We start from the raw sequence: 13,751 nt of genomic DNA, 5'->3' as shown, positions 1-13,751 counted from the left end.
CAGAATTTTATCATTTAACTTTATAGCTGTGTGAAGGGAATCAGGGTATTTTGAAGCTCGGTATCAAAAAAACAAAGCTCCGACACTTATAAAGAAATATTATTAAATGAATCAGCACAAATAGTGTTCAAAGCTTAATGTTAAATGTCATTTATTTCAATGGAGTAGATGGAGATAAGCGTCTTCTAAACTCAGTATTATCACGACTCAGGCAAACGTCCAGGCAGCCACTGTACTATGTATTCCTATGGCAGGTGTTTCTCCCGTCTTTGCGTTGGTCCGGCTATATCCTACTGATGTATCTGATAAAGTTATATTATATATAGTGCCAATTTTTTCTGTTGAATAAGCAACGAGCAAATAGCAAAACCGATCATACTTTGGCAAGGGAACAACATGTATTAATGTGGGAGTCCTGCTTACCGGAACTTAATGTGAAGAGAAGATACAAAGGTTGCATTAAATCCTGAAGAGATTGTCAAAATTATTCCATGGGCTCAACAGGAAATGATTAAGTGAATACAACGAACCCTGAAATTTTATATCAAGGCTCTGACTTTTTCCCGAAATCTCTGAGATAATAAGTCAGAGCTTTCATATATTTCAGGATTTTTTTTTATTTGACACTAGTCCAAGAAATATTTAGTTGTTTTCTCCATAAAGAGAGAGAAGTCATCAGTTACAGATTGTCCTTTGTAGACGTTTTAAAATGAGCAGTTCCCCTTTAAGACGAATCCATTCACATTAGTTCAATGAAACCATGAATTAAGTTACAGCTCAAGCACAAGAGCTGTAATCCACTAATGTAATCAGCGGTGATTGGTAGAAATAGTCAGGCCTTGGTATGAAGACATGCGGGTACACGTGGGAATGAGAGATGGGAAGGGAAGCGAAATGGGAATTATGTTCTATATAATGTCTGTGTGTCGTTGTATAAAATGGGAGGCACATGGAGGTACGGTGTAGGTCTACTACAGTCTATGGGGACCGTATTATGGATCCAAACAAGCAGGACCACACCGTCCATGAGGCGAGATGAGCAGCTCACCTCAGAGGCGCACTACCAGGACTGCAGTGGACAATACCGGCATCAGGACGTTGCCTGTAGCGAGGGGCCGGGAGTGATGAGGACTGCAGTCTGGGGTCTGTATTAATGTGGGGTCAGGTCTAAGGTCTGAAGGGAGATCAAGAGAATCTGTAACGGGACTCACAAAGTGGCAAGCTTTGCATGCCACACAGTTTTTGGCCTGATAGTTTTTTTAAAGGACGCGCCGACAACATTTGAATCCCAAATATTGCATATGACCCACATCACACCCCAAAATGAATGCAGACCCCCTAAACTATAATAGACACCAGACCAGACCCCTATACAAGTACAGATCCCAAACACCCTAGATAAGTATAGACCCCAGACCAGAACCCCTAAACATATAGAGACCCTCCAGTGCTCCTGAACTAATACAGGCCACTCCCCTAAATAAAGACCGCAGACCAGACTCCCCTTCATACAGACCCCTGTACAGACTGGATAATGCCCTGTGCGGCACCTTCAGTGGGTACCCCCCCATATTGTGTGCGGTCATACATTGTAGAAATAACCATACCATACAATTGTGTGAATAACAATACCAACACCACCATACACTGCAAAAATAATATACTATACAGTGCCAAAGTAACAGTGCCACCAATGCTAAAGTAAATACCGCCAAACAGTGCTGAAATAATACCAACCTTCTGTAACAGCGCCAAACAAAATGTCATCTAAAATGTCTATAAAACAGCTAAATAAAACCATTATACAATTAATATCAAAATTTATGGTGGTCACAATTCGCAGGTGCCAGGCCACCTCTGGCGGGCTACATGTGTATAAATGTATATAAAGAAACGATGCAACTTTCTATAGCCAGGGGTGTAGCTAGCGAGGTAGCTGGCATGACAGGTGTGCGGGGGGGGGGGGGGGGGGTCCGACAAGCCACTCTGGAAAAGCCAGGGTATTAAGATACAGGACTTAGGCAACGAACTGAACCCTCGTCCCGGGTGAAGGAAAGCCTAAGGGGTAGTTCACACTACATTTTTTGGGGGCGAAAACCGCAGCACCAAGAAACACACCAAATCACAACTATTGATTTCAATGGAAGACAGATGCTTTATTTTTCCCGAGTTGCTTTTGGCCCGCTTGCGGGGAAAAAAAACCGTCATGCTCTTTCTTTGAGCAGTTTTCTGCATTAGATTTATAGGCTAAAAAAAAATCAATGGGCTAAAAATGCTGCAAAAAACAGGAAAAAAAAGCGGTCCTGCCTGACTAAAAATTTGGTGTGAACTCCCCCTAACTACGACTCTAACTGTGCAGTCTAAAAGAGTCCCCTTACGGGGGTTATCTGGGAAGTAAAAAAAAATTCTTAGGGGCTGAAATTGAAATAAATAAAACAAAAAAGCAGCACTTACCTACCCTTTCTCCATGCGATCCAGCCCTGTCCCTCCGGCCCCAGTCCTGGTGCTTGTTTACATGCATGTAGCATGTAACTGTTGCAGCCAATCAGAGGGCTGAGCGGGGCTCAGCAGTCATATGTTGTATTTCTGGCATTATGCTAGAAATAGGATTCGTCACGAGAGAGCCCCGCTGCGTCCTCTGATTGGCTGGTTCCATTCTACGCAGTGGCGTAACTACCGCTGTAGCAGCCACAGCGGGTGCTACGGGGCCCGCGGCTTGAGTGGGCCCGTTCCCGCTAGCCGACATGCCCCCCATATGCCCGGTGGCGCCGCTAGCGCGAGTTATGGCTGCTACAGCGGTAGCGACGCTACCACGGGGCCCGCGCCGCCGAGCCTCTAACATGTATGGGCCGGGGGCGTCGCTAGCACCGGAGGGGGCCCGGTGCTAGCGACAGCCACCCCCTCTTGCAGTAATTGTACCTGCGTCTACAGCACGCAGGTACAAATACATGCATTAGTGCTGAATGGCCGGGCATGTTCCGACCATTCAGCGCCTTGCAATGACGCTGATTGGTGGGTCAAAATGGCTTGCCCCGCCAATCAGCGCCTTTCAACTACGCTAGCAGCGCAATGACGTCGTCCATGCTTGAAAGGCACTGATTGATGGGGCAAGTCATTCTGCCCTGCCAATCAGCGCCTTTGAATGACGCGTCGTTCAGCTCCAGCGGACCTGCTCAGAAGAGAGCAGATCTGCATTGCCACCGAACAGCGCGGGAACAGGATCAGGGTGAGTATGTAATTTATTTATTTTTTCTACTAAAACTGTGAGTGGCGTTATCTACATTGGGGGCTCTATTTACAGGGGGGCGCACTATATACAGTGGGGTTCGTCTATATGTGGGGATGTGGGCCACCACTATATACAGGGGGATCTATATGTGGGATGTGGGCCACTATATACAGGGGGTCCATATGGGGATGTGGGGCACTATGTACAGAGGCTCTATATGTGGGGATGTGGGCCACGATATACAGGGAGGTCTATATGTGGGGATGTGGACCACTATATACAGGGGGGTCTATATGTGGGGATATGGGGCACTATATACAGGGGCAGTTTATATGTGGGGATGTGGGCCACTATATACAGGGGGGGTTCATATGTGGGGATGTGGGGCACTATCTACAGTGGGGTCTATATGTGGGGATGTGGGCCACTATCTACAGGGGGTCTATATCTGGGGATGTGGGGCACTATATACAGGTAGAGCTATATGTGGGACACTATATACAGGGGTGGGCTATATGTAGAGCACTATCTATAGGGGAGCTATTTGTAGGGCACTATCTATAGGGGTGGGCTATATGTGGGACACTATTTACAGGGGTGGGTTACCTGTAGGGCACTAGCTACAGGGGGGCTATATGTAGGGCACTGTCTACAGTGGTGGGCTATATGTGGGACACTATATACAGGGGGAGCTATATGTAAGGTACTATCTACGGACACAGTGTATGGTACTATTATAATCAGGGACACAGTGTATGGTGCTATTATAGACAAAAAGAAAATATTGCCTCCAGCTCACCTTGTTTGCTAGCTCGTTTGGGTTATCTCGCACGGATCCTCGTGTCGGTTCACGATAATGTACAACAGCAAGAAAGAGAAGGGTGGATCCAGCGTGGATGCGTGTAAAATGGAATACTTGTTTCCAAGTTTAATTGATCAAAAATCTAAAAAAGTCAGGACTTGGTTGGAGGTGTAGAATCCTGAAGTGAAGGAGAAAAAATCATAGGTAGATGAAGCCTACGCGTTTCTGACGCTTCCTGCGTCCTTAGTCATGGCTGGTATTCCATTTTAGACGCATCCACGCTGGATCCACCCTTCTCTTTCTTGCTATGGTGCTATTATAGTTAGTGGTGCAGTGTATGGCACTATTATATTTAGAGGTGTTGATAATTCTATCTTTGTTTATAGGTGCAGAAATGTTTTAAAAGGGAGAAGCTGAAGACATCTGAGCGGAAAACTGCAGAAATGGGTCCTGGTCAGGAGAAATCCATTATAGAGGTCTGGACTGGAGGGAGAAGAAAAGAACTACAATGTGAGAGGTCACCGGTGAGTCAGTTAATGTAAATGTTTATTCTGCCGTTAATAAGTACTGTAGTCACTGTATGATCTGCTGATGATGGGTGGTATGATTTTTTTTTGTGAAACAGCATCTCCCAGCATATCTTTACCATTGTTCAGGCCATGCTGGGAGCTGTAATTTTACGCCATACAAACCTATATGGCAGGGGTTGCACTAAATTGAGCTGTATTTGTTCTGGTGCTGTATATATGTATGAGCTTGGTTCTGGTGCTGTATATATGTACTGAGCTTGGTTCTGATGCTGTATTTAAGTACTGAGCTTTGTTCTGGTGCTGTATATATGTATGAACTTTGTTCTGGGGATGTACATATGTACTGAGCTTGGTTCTGGTGCTGTATATATGTACTGAGCTTTGTTCTGGTGCTGTATTTATGTGCTGATCTTCTGGTGTTGTATATATGTACTGAGCTTTGTTGTGGTACTGTAAATATGTACTGAGCTTTGTTCTGGTGCTGTATATATGTACTGAGCTTTGTTCTGGTGCTGTATTTATGTGCTGATCTTCTGGTGTTGTATATATGTACTGAGCTTTGTTGTGGTACTGTAAATATGTACTGAGCTTGGTTCTGGTGCTGTATATATGTACTGAGCTTTGTTCTGGTGCTGTATTTATGTGCTGATCTTCTGGTGTTGTATATATGTACTGAGCTTTGTTGTGGTACTGTAAATATGTACTGAGCTTTGTTCTGGTGCTGTATATATGTACTGAGGTTTGTTCTAATGCTGTATTTATGTACTCAGCTTTGTTCTGGTGCTGTATATATTTACTGAGCTTGGTTGTGGTACTGTATATATGTATGAGCTTGGTTCTGGAGCTGTAATTATATAGAATATATTTATAATAACAAATTTGCATGGCAGATGGAATTGTTCTTAATTCATTGTATATTTCATGGGGACCTGTCTGGTAGTTCTAACCCCTTGAACCAACACCATGCGGTAATACATGACCTGACAATATTTCCAAATGTATGTTTTGTTTTCAGATGCAGCAAAATCTTTAAAATCCACTTTTAAACCGGCGCACACTATATGCTAATTACTCATTAAAGAGTCATGGGGTGGTGCCTATCCTAAAGAGTCACATAGTCCTGCCTCCAAACCCAACTTTCCATGTTTGATTAACACCCCCCTGCCTTATACAACTTTCTCGGATGCACCATTGCCTTGTGGCACTATACACAAAGGGGGCTGTGTGGCACTATACACAAGGGGGGCTGTGTGGCACTACATATAAGGGGAAGCTGTGTGGCACTATATACAAGGGACTGTGTGGCACTACTAAGGGGGGCTGTGTGGCACTATCTACTAGGGGGGTTGTATTGCACTATTTACAAGGGGAGGGCTGTGGCTCTATATACAGGCAGCTGTGTGTAGCACAATCTACAGGGGTCTGTGTGTAGCACTATCTACTAAGGGGGGCTGTGCGGCACTATGTATTAAGGGGGGGCTGTGTGGCACTATATACAGTGGGATCTGTATAGCGCTATATACAGGGGGCTTTATGGCAATATCTATAAGGGGGCTGTAGGGCACTATCTACAAGGGGGAGGTGGGGGCGCTATCTACATGTGGGGTGTGACACTGTCTATAGGCGGGGCTGTATAGCACTGCCTACAGGGGGATTGTATGGCACATTCTACAGGGGGCCCTATCTATAAGGGGGGCTGCCTGTGGCACCTGGGGGGGCCCCAGTCAAGAGTTTGCTATGGGGCACAGTTTTTCCTAGTTACGCCCCTGATGCTACGTGCATGTAAACAAGAATCGGGAGTGACAGTGCTGGATCGCCGGGCACAAGGATGGGTAAGTGCTGCTTTTTTGTTTTATTTATTTAATTTGCAGCCACCAAGAAAGAAATTTCACTTCAAGTTTAACCCCTCCATTAATATTTGTTGTTCTATCTATCTTTCTTTCTATCTATGCATCTATGGATATGTGAGTATTATCCTTTTATAGCAAGATTCATGGATTCCCACAAGAAGTACATGACAGCGGTAAACAAACAATCGGGCGTAATCTCACAACCATCCAGCCTGCAGATTTGTACTCACTCTTGTTTAGGGGTCAGAGTGCAGCTTGCATTAGAGCGAGAGAATGGGATGCTGGGAAATGCAGTCTCTAGCTCTCTGCATGGACCCTGGAACAAAGGAGTAGCAAAATAATCATCTTCCAGCTCGTGTGTAGGAGGCACTTATGAATGGCTGGTTTTCTTTGTAAGACACTCCCAGCGAAACTTACCAAAGGTATACAAATAAATAAAAAGCAGAGCATGCTGGGAAAATCATTAACATTGTAAGAAGTTCTTGCTGCATGCATACATTAAGTGGTATAGAAATCCCTAAGGCACAAAAAAATAATAAAATAATAGTTTGAAACATCCAGCGTATTAAAAAATAGTATTATGCTCTAGTATAAAGAAAAATCTAAGGTGAAAATTTTGGTAAAAACAATATGTAGTAAAAAAAATTCTGTATAATTAAATAATTAGAATGATAATAAGAATAAATATTATATAAATATATAAAAAAAATCTGTATAATGAAATAATAATAATGAAATATTTTATAAATATATAAGAAAATCTGTATAATTAAATAATAATAATAATAATGACATATTATATAAATATATAAAGAATCTTTATAATTAAATAATAATGATTAAATATTATTTTTAAAATAATTGTAGGTGATCAGAAGCTGTCCTAAAATATACCTAACTGTACTATTATACTCAGTATAATCATTTAGTCACTTAAAAAAAATATTACTTGTCCCATTTTTTATCATATTTGTTTTACAGTATCCAAAAATTATAAAATATAGAAAAAAAAGTTTAAAAAAATTGCAGCACCAATTCTTTTCTTCTTAGTCTGTGAATAAAAAATCATGAAGTCGTTGAATTTTTAAACCTCAGGGCAATCAGAGGTATAAAAATGCAAAGTGCACTAAATCTCACGGGAATGATTGTTGCAGTCAGACTAGATGCTTTTTATAGAAGGCAAGAAACAAAAACAAGAAGAAAAAATGTGTAAAAAATATTTACCAAAATTTGCAGTTGACAAACAAAAAAAATAAAATTGTGAAAATTTTTGGGGGAGGATTTTGCTATGGAATCCCCTCTTAAGTTTTTCGTTTTCCCCTCCCCCACTTTAACCTTGGCTCCTTCTAGCTCCTCCGATGCTGCCTTTCTCCTCCTCTACATCAGCTGCTACAACCCATTTCATGGCTGACTGGTGAAACTCTTCAACTCCTTTTTTTTTTTTCTTTTTTTTTTTCTGGAAATGTCCAACTTGTTTTCCTACCTATAGATGTGTTGCACTTGCTCAAGGCTTCATCTTTTATGCAGTTAGACCTTGCATTCCTAGCTAATACATCTTTTCTCTACAGCCAGCTCCTTGCATTATATACAGCTAGTGACGGAAGTTCCTGCAATGAATGGGGGAAAAAAAAATTATACCGACCCTTTGAATAAACATCAGCAAGCCTATGAATAAGAATGTGAGGGAGGCGATACTCACGCTGCATTTCACATCATTTGTTTACTAGTCAACGAAGGCCTACAAAATTGTGTTTACAACTGGGAAAAAAAAAAACTGCTGAAGCCTGATCCTACAGAGCATCCAATAAAAAATAATTATTTTATCAAGAGGTCAACCATTATGAGCATTCATTACCATAATTGCCCTGTGTAAATGAGCAAAACGTTTAACAATGAACAATAAAGTTATCGTTGACAAAATTGATACCTAAGAATTTGAATAAAATCTATTTCTTAAAGAGACGGAACAATGACGCTAACCATTGATCGCCTACTGACAATCACTTTGGATATATATAGATTTTATTTTATATATATATATATATATATATATATATATATATATATATATATATATATAGACTTCATTCAACTATAAAATTCGAAAAGATTTTTTAAAGTTTTTTTAAAATTGTAATAATCAAAAATATTTTGTTTTTATAAAAAAAATATATATATAAATTCAAAAGTGTCTTCTATTTAAATTATTTTTGGCTAATTAATTTGTATAAAATGTCATCATTTGACATAAATTGTAATACCCTAGATATGTGTTTTAAATGAAAGAAAATATATTTTTATATATTAAAGTAAAATTTTTCCAAATAATTTCTTTGAACAAAAATGTTTAAAAAAATTAAAAAATAAAGAAAAAGTATAATAATTGCTCGGAAACGTAGCAGAACAGACTTTTTCCATGTAAATCTTAAATCGACTAGGGAAGTAGATTACAAAGAAGAGGTGTCCATGCGCTGCCTATTATAACACAAGTCATATGCCAGTGAAAGAAAATAATTGGAAGTACAATTCCTCTGGGCTATGTCTTTCATCTGCTCATTTCTTCAGCCATTCTCCGCAGTTGTGCCTCAATGTACAAAATGTTTCTGTTGTTATTTTTGTGTCATTATTTAAAGTCTTGCTTAAATTGCGTTGTAGGTTGTAAAAAATTAAAGCCTTTGGTCATAATTAGTTGTTATCAAGTAGGAGAAGTTGTTCTCCCGAGCTGTGGGGAGTATTTATTAAACCCAGGCAGTCATGTTTTTGTATCCCATTGAGCTCTACGCTCAGACATATGTATACAGCTACGGAAAATATTTTAAGAATAGAGTTTATGTGCGTTGATTGAATGTATTTAGATGCCATTAGATATAAGGGTCTCACCATGGGCATGTTAAAGGGGTTGTCCTATCAAGGAAACTTCTGCCCATATGACTGTATCCTATTAGGATGTTACAGAGCTGGGTCCTTCCTCAGGACCCCCTCTATGACACAGAGCAGAGTGCCACAAAGTAAGAGCAGCTCCCGCTCTGGCAAACCTGGCCGTCCATGTATTACATGGTTGGTTATTCCTTTCCCCTTCAGGGGATGTATATGGCCGAAAGAAACTTACCCTGGTGGTAACAGTTGATCGCCATGCATTCCAGGACCCGGACCAGCGGCGATCAGCTTTTTGCTGGGTAGCTGATTTTAAAGAAGAGTTGTCTTCATGAGACAATTCCTTGAACATGAACCCGGCCATCTACACACAGTCTAACCAGGCGTTCTAAGCAGAAATGGGGCACAACACAAAAACCTTATTTCAAAATTGAAAATATGCCTTATAGTGCAAACTTAAAGGGTTTGTACGCTTCAGACAATCCCAACTTTTTAGAAAGGTCCCTTGACAATAAGCTGGTCACAAAGTGTCACCCTGCTGGGACCTCTAATGATCAGAGGAAATGTGTGAGGAAACCTGGCAGTAGCTGTTTAAATTCTCTGCAGCACCACCACAGGGGAAATTAAGCATTACAGAGTTCTCATTCTAATCATGGGTTGTCTGTGTTATACAGGACAGGTCCTCCTGGGTGAGAGAAGCTCTTTGTAACCATTCTCCACTCTGGCTAAGACATAAGGATCCTAAATAGGGGACCCCCTCTATTACCTCAGAATTCCCTAACAGGATATACTGTATAACGATGGGTTATATACACACCAGACAACTCCTTTAACCCCTTGGAGAAGCGTGACCTAATAGTGTGAGATGGCCGCAAAGGGGGAGTATAGAGCAAGTTCAAGGGCTGAGCCAATTCCATACTCAGCGGGTGTCGGTTGTATGTCACAGTTTACACTTCACTACAACTACTGGGATTGGAGATAACTCCGATCCCGGACGTTTAACCGCTTAGATGCATCATCGGCAACTATAATCAATTTGATGGTTGTCATGGCAAGTCCCCATCTCTGCTATCTTTGTATCCTATTAAGCCATGCCAGAGCTTGATAGGAGCCAGTAAAAATTATAATAGTCTGCAATACATAAGTATTGCAGTGTATTGTACCGGCGATCAAATGCTTATTCAAGTCTCCCAGAGGGAACAAAAACAATGAAAAAAAAAACAATAGTTAAATAAAGTTTTTAATAACATACAAAAAATAATAAGTTACAAAAAAAGTTTCCTATTTTTCCCCTAAATTAATATAAAAAATAAAAAAATAAACATAATTGGTAATGCCGCGTACGTAAGAGTCCAAAGTATTATAATATAACGTTATTTATCCAGAAAACCCGTAAAAACAAAACCCAAAAAACAATGGAGGAATGGCAGTTTTTTTCACCATTTCACCCCACAAAGAATTTTTCAGTTTACCAGTACATTATATGGTACAATAAATGGTGTCATTAAAAACAAAAACTTTTCCCGCAAAAGAACAAGCCCTCATATGGCTATATCGACTAAAAAAGTTTTGGCTTTTGGAAGGCGGGAAAGAAAAAACAGAAATGGAAAACAGAAAAATAGCTGTGGCCCCAAATGTTAAAGGGGAATGGTCCAAATTCTGAAACTCCCTGTCACGAAGGGTCTGTGGAGCCACTGGGCCGTACCGCCTTGGCGGTAAGGCAGCTGGCCAACAGGGTGCAGGACAATGTCTATAGTTCGTATAGGGCAGTTCGGACAGTAGCAAGGCAGGCTTGGCTTGGACTAGGCAGCAGGTAAACGTCAGGCGAGGTGAAGCAGGTCAGACGTGGAACAGCACAACATGACTTTGGCACAACACAGTGCTAGACCGGGGTGGTATGGAAATGCAAGGAACAGGAACTGCAACAGGTACAGGAACAGGAACTGGAACAGATACAGGAAGAAGAACACATTTGGAGGCCATCACATAGACAAACTATAGGGAACAACAACAACGCTCAGGCATAGAAGCAGGGGGCTGGACCCATCTTATAGTCCAGGTTACTCACGGGTCAAGGGTCATCAGAATGTCCAGTGCGCGCTGCCCCTTTAAGAGCGGGGCCTACGAGATCCGGCTGAGGAGAGTGGACGCGAGCGCTGGCGTCTCCTGAGGAGGAGGCTGGGGCCAGTGCTTGCCGACTCGTGGATGCGGCTGTCAGGGAGAGGTTGGAGCTGACGGCCCGCAGCCAAGGACATTGCACTCCCATAGAATCCCAAAACATAGGGGCAGCCGCACTACGTAACAGTCGGGATTGAGGAAATCCCTAAGCACTGCCTGAAATTTTGGAGCTTTACCAAGAACTTTATTCATTCTGGGAATCAGTGGGGGAAGGGGGTCCTTTTTTCACAGGCGTACACCAATGTTATCTTCTGACATATATCTATGTGGATGAATAATAGCGAATTTACGCAGCTGCATAATGATGACACTGGGTGACATAACTATTCCATTACCATCTTAGTAGGAACGGGAGGCTGATTCTTGACCAGAGCAATACCTGCGTAGAGATTATGTATTTACCCATATTTAGCCTAACTAAAGCCGCCCATTCATATGAAATAATTGTCGGCCTGTTCATCTGATCACTATTTCTCCCGACTCCACCATGAACACGCACACTCGTTTATTTTAATGGAGAGAAGGCAGCGGCTTATCTCCTGCGAAACAATGGATTGGGATGTTGTAATCCAATATGCCCGATTCCTCTTACCCTAGACATTTGCCATCAGGAGACAGTCAGGAGACCCACATACATGTGTATGGCCAGCTTTAGAATGTTAAATTTCTCAGTATATAAAATACTATATTCCCTTACAAAATAGCACTGAGAACCGGTTGACAATCACAACCCCTAAGGGTCCTAATACATGGGAAAATGTGGCCCGTGAAAATGATCGCTGATCAACGAGACAGATCGTTGATCGGCGCTCATTTGCTCCTTTCACAAGTAATTATTGGTTATGTATGGGGACGACCGATCGTTACTACTATTGTCCGTTCCCATACATTTCCATCATGTAGGTAGCACATCTCCGGGTTTACACAGGGACATATGCTGCCGACTAGCGACCACTTTTTTTAGCGCATAAATGAGCAGATCAGTTGATGAACGAGTGTTTGCTCGATACATAATTAGTACGGTTGTAAAAAGACACAGATCCATCAAGTTTAACCAAGGGTTGGGAAAAGGGAAAAATTGATCGACTGATCGTTTACACAGGGGACTGAGCGTTCATATAAACGCTTGTTTGCCAGATGATTGTAAGAGGGGCTTAAAGAGGCTCTGTCACCAGTTTATAACTTCCCTATATTCTGCTTAATCTGATACACTTTTCTTCATTCATGCCCAGCTTATTTAACAGCACAGCGTGATCTCGCGAGATCACGCTTTGATGAGACTTCCTCCCACAGGTTCTTCACCAGAGCGATGGAAGAGTCAACAGACATCTCGCGAGATCACGCTGTGCAGTGAAACATGTTGGGCATGAATGAAGAGAAGTGTATGACGCTGATTGGTCAGCGTCATACACTTTTCTATACAACGCCCACTTGGTGAAAAGTAAAAAAAAAACGCCCAGTTGGGCATTTAGAACAAATTAACATAAGACTAAAAATGATCATAACTTGGTAAAAAATATAATTTAAAAAAAAACAACAACACTGTTGTTATCTACATTAAAGCCCCTATCAGATTAGGTAGGAGATAGGGCACTTATAAATTGGTGACAGAGCCTCTTTAAGCTGGATTCATACATCGCGTGTTTGTTGCAGATTTAGTTGCAGATTTTGATGCAGATTTTTGAGCCAAAGCCAAAAGTGGTTTGAAAAGGCGTAGGAAATATAATTGAAAAACTTATACTACTCCTTCCTCCTGGATCTACTGGCTTTATGCACCATAAGTGTTACCCCAAGCAACTTTTCAGATAGGGTTGGATACCCGTGCAGCCAGATATTCTCCAGTTAAGGTGTTCATTGCCCTCAATCAGGAGCAGACACCTGGCACACACCTAATATGCTTGTACCCGCCATAATGGTGCATCGTCATACGGCCTGCTGCACTATCCTCGCCAACACACCATAGTGTCTAGTGCAAATGCGTTCACTGTAAGCCCGATCTCTGCTTAATAATGAGATCAATGACCTACAAAACATAACTGAATGAGTGTAAGTGGTGCCACATCTCCCATTCTCTGTAAGAGTCCTCTCAGCCACTCACCCTTACCAAGCAGGTTCACATGTCAGTTTTCCCAAACCAACTCCACGATCCCCTATTTTAAAGGTGTTATAAGGGACAGGGAACCAGAACACCATAGCCTGCTTGGAACCACTTTAGGTACCGCAATGGGTGCAACTGCACCCTCTAGTCTTACTTTAATAGTAAGATTCCTGTCCAAGTATAGAGTTCC

General features: G+C 41.6%; 1 long non-coding RNA gene across 1 annotated transcript; it reads right to left on the bottom strand.

The window, feature by feature from the left end:
• Positions 1–219: 219 nt before the first annotated feature.
• On the bottom strand, positions 220–8,016 carry LOC142750844 (uncharacterized). Its single transcript, XR_012882613.1, has 3 exons — positions 7,895–8,016; positions 6,642–6,727; positions 220–302 (listed from the first exon to the last, which is right to left on the bottom strand). It is a non-coding gene; the product is annotated as an uncharacterized LOC142750844 (long non-coding RNA).
• Between the last annotated feature and the right edge of the window lie 5,735 nt (positions 8,017–13,751).

This window comes from Rhinoderma darwinii, chromosome 3 (genome assembly GCF_050947455.1).
Source record: "Rhinoderma darwinii isolate aRhiDar2 chromosome 3, aRhiDar2.hap1, whole genome shotgun sequence".
Classification (NCBI taxonomy): Eukaryota; Metazoa; Chordata; class Amphibia; order Anura; family Rhinodermatidae; genus Rhinoderma; species Rhinoderma darwinii.
The sequence above is the reverse complement of the archived record's forward strand: the minus strand, read 5'-3'. Positions and strand labels throughout refer to the sequence as shown.